Source organism: Azolla caroliniana, unplaced genomic scaffold, assembly GCF_043228905.1.
Source record: "Azolla caroliniana isolate FFs.n. ecotype wild unplaced genomic scaffold, voAzoCaro1.0.p SCAF_7, whole genome shotgun sequence".
Lineage (NCBI taxonomy): Eukaryota > Viridiplantae > Streptophyta > Polypodiopsida > Salviniales > Salviniaceae > Azolla > Azolla caroliniana.
The window spans coordinates 695,698-706,878 of NW_028230442.1; the positions used below are offsets into that span (position 1 = coordinate 695,698).

General features: G+C 50.7%; 1 long non-coding RNA gene across 1 annotated transcript; it reads left to right on the top strand.

The window, feature by feature from the left end:
• The first annotated feature begins 483 nt into the window (after positions 1-483).
• LOC147861426 (uncharacterized) lies at positions 484-1,295 on the top strand. Its single transcript, XR_015530031.1, has 2 exons — positions 484-1,171; positions 1,202-1,295. It is a non-coding gene; the product is annotated as an uncharacterized LOC147861426 (long non-coding RNA).
• The last annotated feature ends 9,886 nt before the right edge of the window (positions 1,296-11,181 follow it).

Consider the following 11,181-nt stretch of genomic DNA (forward strand, 5'->3'; position numbering starts at 1 on the left):
TGCTTTCGTTTCTTTGGGATTCGGCCCAAACTGTTTGGCAGATTCCCACGCGTTACGCACTCGTTCGCCACTTTGTCTTCAACTGTTCTATAGATGAAAACAACGTTCGACTTGCATGTGTTAAGCATATCGCTAGCGTTCATTCTGAGCCAGGATCAAACTTGGTTTTTTGGTCAATTTTTGCCATACGAGGTAGGTTGATGAATTCATGTGCAATATTTTCATTTTGGTGTGACTCTTGGTTGGAGAAGGCCACACCACAGTTGGTCTCTTCTCCATAAGCCGGACCGCCAACGTCAAGGCAAGATCACATTGGTCCAGTCCTCGCATAACCAGTGGAAGGGTGAGGTGCATCCACTCAGATAGCATGGGGAGGTCGAATGACTGCAGCCACGTCAATCCGCTTCTTTTCTTTTCTTGTTGGGCCGCTAGCAATTGTCTAGCTTCTGCGTTTAGTTTTTTTTTTCGCTCTCGATTATTCGGAATGACTGGGCGTAAAGGGCACGTAGGCAGTGAATCAGGTTGAAAGTCAAAGGCGCGAGCTCAACTGGCGGAATGCTTTCAAAACCAATTTACTCGAGTGGGACAGAGGGGAGTGGAATTTCGTGTGTAGGGATAAAATCCGGAGATATACGAAGGAACGCCGAAGTAGCGAAGGTAGCTTTCTGGGTCTCTACTGACGCTGAGGTGCGAAAGCTTGGGGAGCAAACAGGATTAGATACCCTGGTAGTCCATGCCGTAAACGATGAGTGTTCATCCTTGGTCCGCGGATCGGGGGCCTAGCTAACGCGTTAAACACTCCGCCTGGGGAGTACGGTCGCAAGACTGAAACTCAAAGGAATTGACGGGGGCCTGCACAAGCGGTGGAGCATGTGGTTTAATTCGATACAACGCGCAAAACCTTACCAACCCTTGACATATGAACACTTGACGTATGAACACTTGACATATGAACCGGTGTGCTTGTCCTTAACGGGATGAAACGAAAATTCATACAGGTGCTGCATGGTTGTCGTCAGCTCGTGTCGTGAGACGTTTTTGGTTAACTCCTATAACGAGCGAAACCCTCGTTTTGTGTTGCTAAGATATGCTGCTCCCAGAGGATCAATGTCATCATTCACCCTCGGCAAGCAGGAACATAGAACATGGGCTGGCTTCCGACGAACTTGAGGTTTTGACGAGCGAGCCGGTGGTAAGTGAGCCGCTTCATCGGTACTTGCCCATGAATCTGTGTTCAGTCAGCGGTTATCCAGGATTGATGACACTCCCTCTGTGCCGATGTTGCACTCACAAGAGACTGACCGTAGTTCTACTATGGAGGAAGGTGAGGATGACGTCAAGTCCGCATGGCCCTTATGGGCTGGGCTACACACGTGCTACAATGGCAATTACAATAGGAAGCAGGGCCGACTATGCAATGTGGGAGCAAGCGGCAAGCCGAGTGATGTATTGCTTGGTGACATTCGAGAAGCCGAGACGCCGAAGGAAACGTGGGAGAATCTACGAAAGATTTTCGCCGCCAACACTACCGCGAGAAAGCTTCAACTCCACCAAGAGTTGAACAACATTCAACAAAGGGATATATCCATCACAAGCTACACCTTGAAGATCAAGGAGCTTTGCGACTCAATTGGCTCGATAAGCATCAATGTGGACGATGATGAGATGGTGCAAATATGCCTCAGTAGTCTTGCACCACGATTTGGCGTGATGCGGACCGCCGTACTAGCATGGGAGAATCCACCCTCCTTCTTTGATCTTCAATCTATGTTGTTGGTTGAAGAAAACCATGTTCAAACAAGGAGCAATGCCTCGGAAGGCCACATGGTCTACACGCATTCGGACGGAGGAAGAGGACTCGGCCGTGCAAAAAGAGGCCGATTTGGCCAAGGACGAGGCGGACGAGGCCCGACTTACGAAAACAACTCGCAATTTCGGCATCAAGATGGAAGCCATAGGGGAACCTTCGGAAGAAGGGGGAGTTTCCATTCCGGTCCGAACCGACAAAACTCGGTTGAATGCGGATATTGCGGAAAAATCGGTCACCACGAAGAAGAATGTTGTAAGAAGATACGCGAGTCGGCTTCCACTGGCCGACAACTCACTAATTACACCATCAACTCCGACTATGACGATCGTGGCGGAATGTTCGTGATGAGACATAGAACCAATTCAATGTCGGCCTCTACTTCTACTAGTGCCTCTGGTCCGGAAGATGTATGGTTCGTCGATTCTAGTGCCTCGAACCATATGACGTCGCATCAAGAATGGTTCCAGGAACTTCGAGAGCCGGACCGACCCGGCTATGTCGAAACCGGAGACGACACTATGCACCCGATTCGGCACATCGGCAATGTTCCGTTCGGAGAAGAAGGTAAGCAAAATTACATTAAAAATGTCTTGCATGTATCAACGATCATGAAGAATTTGGTCTTCGTTGGCCAAATTGTAGAGCAAGGAATGCAAGTTCGATTTAATCAAGGTGGTTGCTTCATTGAAAAAGAGGGCCGACTCACCGCTCGCAGACGAAGAGAGGGCCAAATGTTCATTCTCGACTCACATGAGATGAAATCGGCCATGTTCGCAAAGGGCATGAAAGCGGATTCTGACATAGAGTTATGGCACAAGCGGATTGGCCATATCAACCTCCAAAAGCTCAAGGCAATGCAATCGAAAGGAGTCGTCATCGGGCTCCCGACATTCACTGAGAAAGAGATTGAAGATGTGCGTGCCGCTTGCCAATTCGGCAAGCAACATCGGCACCCATTTCCGAAGGAGCGGAACATGAGCAAAGGTGTACTCGACGTGATTCATTCCGATGTATGGGGTCCGGCTCAGATGGCGAAATTCGGCGGATGCCGATACTACGTGACCTTCATTGACGACTTCTCTAGGCACACTTGGATCAACCCGATGCGACAAAAGAGCGAAGTGTTCAAACACTTCCAAAAATTCAAGAATGAAGTCGAGAAAGCCCCGGGCCGATATGTACGATGTCTTCGGTCGGATGGAGGCAAGGAATATTTCTCGGATGAGTTTACGGCTTATCTACGGAAAGAAGGAATTCGGCGAGAGTGTTCGTGTCGACATATGCCACAACAAAATGGAGTGGTCGAATGAAAGAATCGGCACATCCTCGAAGTAGCACGGGCTATGATGAGCGAAAAGCACGTGCTGAAGTTGTACTGGGCAGAAGCGGCTAACACGGCTGTATACCTCATGAATCGGTGTACGACATCCGACGTGCATGACCTCACGCCGCACGAAAAGTTTTTCGGAAAGAAACCGGATCTATCACACGTCTGGATATTCGGCTCCATTGCGTACGTGCACATCCCCGATGAGAAGTTTCAAAAGCTCGACCCGAAGTCGGAGAAATGTATCCTCGTAGGATACTCATTGGAGGAGAAGGGTTACAAGTGCTACAATCCCTAAACTTGAAAATCTCGAGTAAGGCGAGCCGTCGTTTTCGACGAATCCGCATCCTGGTACGCACTAGAGACAACTTCGACTCCGATTCTACTCGACTTGGAATACACCGAAATAGAGATAGAAGCTGAAGATTGTGTTACGCGCATGTTCGAAGAAAGTCCGATCATGACCCGACTGAGTGGACCACAAGAGACTGCGAGTGATCAAACCACATCTTGATCAAGTTCGAAGCTAGACAAAGGGAAGGCCAAAATGCTAGAGTATGAAGACGATCACTTCGATGGGAACAAATCGACTCACTCCCTCGATAGTGAGTTCGAAGGCCTTGAGATCCGGACAAATGGAGCGGAGAAAGCTGTAGTATCCGCAAACATGAAGCTCCGCCGATCCACCCATGAAAAGAACCCCGTAAGCCGATTTGGCTACAACGATTATATGGCGTACCATTACGCCTTTATGATGAAGGTAGCAACAATACGGGAGCCAGAAACCTTTTCCGAATACGCGAAGGACCCACGATGGATCGAAGCAATGAACGAGGAGATGTGTGCATTACGCAAGAACGAGACATGGGATGTCATTCCCCACTCACTGCACAAGAAGGCAATTGGCTGCAGATGGATCTACAAGGTGAAGTATAATACGGATGGCTCCGTAAACCGTTACAAAGTGCGACTCATAGCGAAAGGATACGCACAAACACATGGAGTCGACTATGAAGAAACCTTTGCCCTGGTGGCAAAGATGACGACGGTGCGGACCGTAATTGCACTCGTAGTGGCTAAAGGGTGGCACCTCCATCAAATGGACATAAAGAACGCCTTTCTTCAAGGCGAATTAGAAGAAGAGGTATACATGATACAACCACCCGGCTTGGAATCCAAAATTCACCCAAAAGCCGTATGTCAACTCAAGAAGCTCTCAAGCAAGCACCGCGTGCTTGGCATTCGAAGATTACGCAATATCTTCATCAAATCGGCTTCCGAATGTCGAAATCCGACAACTCCCTCTATGTACGAAACGAGTCTAAAAGCCCGATTGTCATCATCCTATACGTGGATGATCTGGTTATTGGAGGTGAGCATTTAGTCGACATCAACAAGGTGAAGTCCCTCCTCTCCAACAAATTCGAGATGACGAACATGAAAGAGCTCCACTACTTCCTTGGTATCGAGGTGATTCGGAATCCGGCCGGCATTATGATCTCCCAACGATACTACATTCTCAACTTGCTATACAACTTCAGGATGACTGAGTGCAAATCGATTGCTATGCCTCTCGATCAAAACCTGAAATTAGATGCTGACTCCGGCACGAACGAGTGCGATCCAACTCAATATCGACAACTGATCGGGAGTCTCATCTATCTCACGATCACACGACCCGATCTTAGCTATCTAGTTGGACTCCTTAGCCAATTCATGCAAACTCCACGAGATATCCATTTTGATTGTGCTAAGCGAGTATTACGATATGTGAGCGGAACAATGGATTACGCCACACCAATACGACTTCAAGGGTATACGGATGCGGATTGGGCTAGCTACAAAGCCGATCGACGATCAACCTCCGGATTTGTCTTCTCCCTCGGCAGTGGAGCGATTTCATGGAGTAGCAATAAGCAGCCTACCGTCGCTCTTTCGAGTACGGAGGCAGACTACAGGGGCGCAGCCGTAGCTGTATGTGAAGCCGTATGGCTCAAGAGGATTTTGAAGGATCTAGGTGTTCCCATCAAGGATCCGACTCCCATTTACTGCGACAACATGAGCAATATATATCTGGCTCGGAACCCGGTGTTCAATGCACACACAAAGCATATTGAAGTGCACTATCACTTCATTCGAGAGCACGTACAGGCCGGAGATGTCGACCTTCAACACATCAACACGATTCTGTTGGGATTTCGGTCCCTTCGGATGGGATGGTCGGATGTCGGAGACGAATGCCGACAAGCCCGGTTTCGGTTTCGGAACCGGATGATGAAGACCCCGGTTTCGGAGCCGGATGACGAATGTACCCGGAGAGAGATCCGGATGCGGGGACATATCTGAGAATATGTTTGCCAAGGGCCCTTGAGGCTATGGTTGTAAATAGCCCCAAAGTCATATAAGTATAAATATGACTTAGGGCAAACAGTTTTACTGTTGCTACTCATTTTTCTGTTTTTCCACTCAAGAGGAGTGAAGAGAGAGCAGCCGTGAGAGAGAGAGATAGAGCGTGAGAGAGGAAGAGGTCGAAGCCTCTGTGTAATACCGCCGCCTGTGGCGAGGACAGCGAGCTCAAGGTCGTCGCCTTGCAGCTCGCCATTTGTATACTTCTCTGTGCATAGTTTTGGTTTGGAGTCTTGTACTCCCGTGGTTTTTCCCGTCTAGGGTTTTCCACGTTAATCCCTCTGTAATCGTGTCCTTTCTCTGTGGTTCCTATTTTCTGCTGCATTGATTCGCGCTTACTCGGTTGTGGCCGAGTGGTGAAGGTTAATCGGAGGTTCGATTTCTTTACAAACTGGTATCAGAGCGTCTCTTGCAGAAAATGGAAGGCGGCGGTAGCGGGCAGCCGGGGATGATGGTGCTGAATGCACAGAACTACGCCGACTGGAAGATCAAGATGGAAGATCTTCTGATTGTTCGGGACCTGTACGAACCGATTGACAGGTCGAAAATACCGAAGGGAGTACTTGAGTCGGAATGGAGGCTTCTGAACCGGAAAGCCGTTGCAACCATTCGGCAATACGTAGACGTGAGCGTTCTACAACATGTGGCGAACGACACCAACGCATATGAGATGTGGAAGAAGCTGTCGGGCCTCTACGAGAGGAAGAATGCGTTGAACCGGACCTCCCTGATGAGGAAGATAGTGAACCTCAAGTACCGGGACGGCGAGAGTATGGTGGAACACGTAAGCACGTTCATGGGATTCGTGAACCAGCTTGCGGCGATCAAGTTCCCGTTGGAGGATGCAATGCAAGCCATCATTCTGATGTGTACATTGCCGGAAAGCTGGGAGAACTTGGTGGTGACTCTCAGCACCTCCTGCACCGAAGATAACTTGTCCCTACAAATGGTAAAGACAAGTATTTTGAACGAAGAAGTGCGTCGGAGAGATAAAGAACCGGCCTCCGACTCAAAGGCGCTGCTTACCGAATCGGAACGGGGAAGACAATGGAACCGGAGTCCGCAAAGACGGGAGAAGTCGAGGACCCGGTCGCAGTCAAGAGGAAGACCCACATGCTTCCACTGTGGGAAGCCGGGGCACTTCCGAAAGAATTGTCGGCATTACCGAAAAGACAACGGAGCCGACGACACCGATTCGAAGAAGTCACCGGAGAGAAACGGTGCATACCGGGGAGCCACGGACCGGAGAGGTTCGGATCGGCGAGGGCAGGACCGGAAAGGAACGACGGCACTCGCGGCAAGTGAAGAGGAGATCATGCTCATCACCGAAGAAGGTGAACTAAACATTGCCGGCGATGAGACTACCTGGGTGGTCGATTCCGGAGCGTCGTTCCACCTGACCCCGGAAAGAAGATACTTCTCATCCTACACAGCCGGTGAGCATGGCTGTGTTCGGATGGGAAATGAAGGTACGTGCCGGATTGCCGGCATAGGAGACGTGTGGTTGACAACCCCGACCGGATGCAAAATGCTGCTGAAGGATGTCCAACACGTTCCGGAGGTTCTCTTGAACCTGATTTCGGCCAGGAGGCTAGACGATGAAGGCTACACAGGTAGCATCCGGAACGGCGTAATGAAGTTCAGCAAGGGGAGCCTGATAGTGGCTCGGGCCCGGAAAGTCAACACACTGTACCTTATGAATGCCTGGTTGTGTCCGGAAGAGTTGAACGTGGCAGCCGACACTGCCGGTGAGCTGTGGCACAAGAGACTGTGCCACATGAGTGAGAAGGGGATGAAGAGGCTTGCAGAAGACAACCTTATTCCAGTGAAGCATGTGCACCTGGAGAAGTGCACCGATTGCCTGGCCGGTAAGCAGAACCGAACCTCCTTCCATTCAAGGCCACCGACGAGACGTAGCGCACCATTGGAGTTGGTGCACACTGATGTGTGTCAGGTAGAAACGAAGTCACATGGCGGAGCCCAGTACTTCGTAACATTCATTGATGATCACAGCCGGAAGCTGTGGTTGGCACCATTGAAGACAAAGGACCAAGTGTTGTGCGTCTTCAAAGAACTCCACGCGAGAGTGGAAAGGGAATCCGGCAAGAAGCTGAAAGCGATACGAGCGGATAACGGAGGGGAATACCGGGGGCAGTTCGCGGAGTACTGTCGCTCGAAGGGAATCCGGCTCGAGTTTACTGTGCCGAAGACGCCGGAACTGAACGGGCTGGCCGAGAGGATGAACCGGACCATAATGGAGAGGGTCCGGAGTATGCTGGCGCATGCGAAATTACCCAAGGGGTTTTGGGCTGAGGCAATGTCGACGGCGACATATGTGATAAACCGATCACCCTCAGTACCTTTGGACGGAGACACGCCGCAGAGAGTGTGGACCGGTAGGGAAGTATCTTACCGGCATCTGAAGGTGTTCGGGTGTCTCGCATACGTGCACGTGGCAAAGGACCGGAGAGGAAAGCTAGATCCAAAGACCCGGCCATGCATATTCCTCGGTTACGGCGATGACGAGTTCGGCTACCGAGTATGGGACCCGGTCGACAAGAAGATATTCCGGAGTCGTGATATCATCTTCATGGAGAACAAGACACTCGCCGACTGGGAGTCGGAGAAGAAGATGAAGAGCTCCAAGTCGACCGGTGAGGATCAACTCTACGAGGAGCAGTCCCGACCGGCAAGGGACCGGTTAGCACTCGAGGATCCGGCCGAAGACGGTGAAGAAACAGAACCGGCCGAAGAAGATGAAAATGATACCGGAACCGGCCCCGATCCCAAAATGGATTCGGATGAAGAAGAATCGGAAGAACCGGTTACCGAAGCTCCGGAACGGAGATATCCTCTAAGAGAGAGAAGGGCCCCCCGGAGATTTCCGGAACCAGAGCACGTGCTACTAACCGACGAGGGGGAGCCGGAGAGCTTTGAAGAAGCAAAGCATGACACCCAGAGCCGCAGGTGGTTGAGTGCCATGCAGGACGAGATGGATTCCCTGCATGAGAACCACACATATGAACTTGTGAAGTTGCCGAAAGGAAAGCGGGCACTTCGAAACAAGTGGGTGTTCAAGCTGAAACCGGGAGATGCCGGAAACCCCCCGAGACACAAAGCCAGGATCGTGGTGAAGGGGTTTCAGCAGAAGAAGGGCGTCGACTTTGACGAGATATTTGCCCCGGTAGTGAAGATGACCTCCATCCGGACGGTGCTGAGCATAGCGGCAAGCATGGACCTCGAGGTAGAACAGATGGACGTGAAGACGGCATTCCTTCACGGCGACCTCGAAGAAGAGATCTACATGCAGCAACCGGAAGGATTCGAGAAGAAAGGGAAGGAGCACCTGGTATGCCGGTTGAAGAAGAGCCTTTACGGACTGAAGCAGGCCCCCCGGCAATGGTACCGGAAGTTCGACTCCTTCATGACCGACGAAGGGTACCTCAAAACGCAGTCCGACCACTGCGTGTTTGTGAAGAAGTTCGAAGGAGGAGACTCTCTAATACTCCTCCTGTACGTGGACGACATGTTGATCGTCGGACGGGACCAGGTCAAGATACGGATGCTGAAGAAGGCTCTTCACCGAACCTTCTCAATGAAGGACTTGGGTCCGGCGAGACAAATACTAGGGATGCACATCATCCGGGACCGGAGCAAGAAGCAGTTGTGGCTGTCATAGGAGAAGTACGTGACAAAGGTGCTCAAACGGTTCAACATGTCGGAAGCAAGACCGGTCGGATCGACCCTCCCGACAAACTGCAAGCTGTCCAGCAAGCAAAGCCCCAAGATAAAGGCTGAGAAGGAGGACATGATGAAAGTGCCATATGCCTCTGCCGTCGGAAGCTTGATGTACGCAATGGTGTGTACAAGACCGGACATTGGATACGCAGTCGGAGTGGTGAGTCGGTACATGAGCAATCCCGGCAAAGAGCACTGGAACGCGGTCAAGTGGATACTCCGATACCTGAAGGGCACGGCAAACGTGTGCCTCCGATTCGGCTCCGGAAAGCCCGAACTCGACGGCTTTACCGATTCGGATATGTCGGCTGATGCAGATACCAGCCGGTCCACATCAGGGTATGTGATGATGTATGCAGGGGGAGCTGTTTCGTGGCAGTCGAGGCTGCAGAAGACGGTTGCGTTGTCAACCACGGAGGCGGAGTACATGGCGGCTGTTGAAGCCGACAAGGAAATAATATGGATGAAGGACTTCATTAGAGAGCTCGGTATCCGGCAGGAGGAGTACCGACTCTACTGCGACAGTCAGAGTGCAATCCACCTTGCGAAGAATGCGGCCTATCACTCCCGGACGAAGCACATCCAGCGAAGATATCACTGGATCCGGGAAAGGATAGAAGACAAGGAGTTCGTGCTGACGAAGGTCCACACGGATGAGAACGGGTCGGATATGCTGACCAAGGTGCTCACACCCGACAAGCTGGAAGCATGCCGGAAGAGGATCGGATTGGAGAGACATCCCATGCCGAAGTGAAGGGGGAGTTTGTTGGGATTTCGGTCCCTTCGGATGGGATGGTCGGATGTCGGAGACGAATGCCGACAAGCCCGGTTTCGGTTTCGGAACCGGATGATGAAGACCCCGGTTTCGGAGCCGGATGACGAATGTACCCGGAGAGAGATCCGGATGCGGGGACATATCTGAGAATATGTTTGCCAAGGGCCCTTGAGGCTATGGTTGTAAATAGCCCCAAAGTCATATAAGTATAAATATGACTTAGGGCAAACAGTTTTACTGTTGCTACTCATTTTTCTGTTTTTCCACTCAAGAGGAGTGAAGAGAGAGCAGCCGTGAGAGAGAGAGATAGAGCGTGAGAGAGGAAGAGGTCGAAGCCTCTGTGTAATACCGCCGCCTGTGGCGAGGACAGCGAGCTCAAGGTCGTCGCCTTGCAGCTCGCCATTTGTATACTTCTCTGTGCATAGTTTTGGTTTGGAGTCTTGTACTCCCGTGGTTTTTCCCGTCTAGGGTTTTCCACGTTAATCCCTGTGTAATCGTGTCCTTTCTCTGTGGTTCCTATTTTCTGCTGCATTGATTCGCGCTTACTCGGTTGTGGCCGAGTGGTGAAGGTTAATCGGAGGTTCGATTTCTTTACAGATTCTTCAGACGGCTGACATCTTCACCAAAGCCTTAGGAGCCGACAAGCTTTGGCAATTCATGTCGGACCTCGAATTGACGACTCCTGACTTGCCAAGCTTGAGGGGGAGTACAAGCGAGAACCGGATACCGTCCGAACCGGGTACGAGCCGAAGCGGACACCGGAGATCGTTCAAACCAGATACTAACCGAAGCGGACATCAATAAAAAGGAACCGACCCAAGTTGAGCTTGAGGTGGCGTGTTGAGAATCAAGCTCAACATAGTGCAACGTGTGAACACACCTTTTGAGAATCTATGATTACTCAAAGGTCAAGAGTCACACCACTAATCTCTACACATTAACTATGTGTCATAGAATCATATTCTATGACACATAACTAATGAGTTACAAATTCCCCATGACTATGAGTCTTCACATTCCCCAAGAGAGAGAGTGGTTGTTGTAAAGTTAATGAAGAGAGAGGGTGACTCTATATAAAGCACCCTCCTCATACTTCATACTAAGTCGGTTGTGACTCGTAATGCT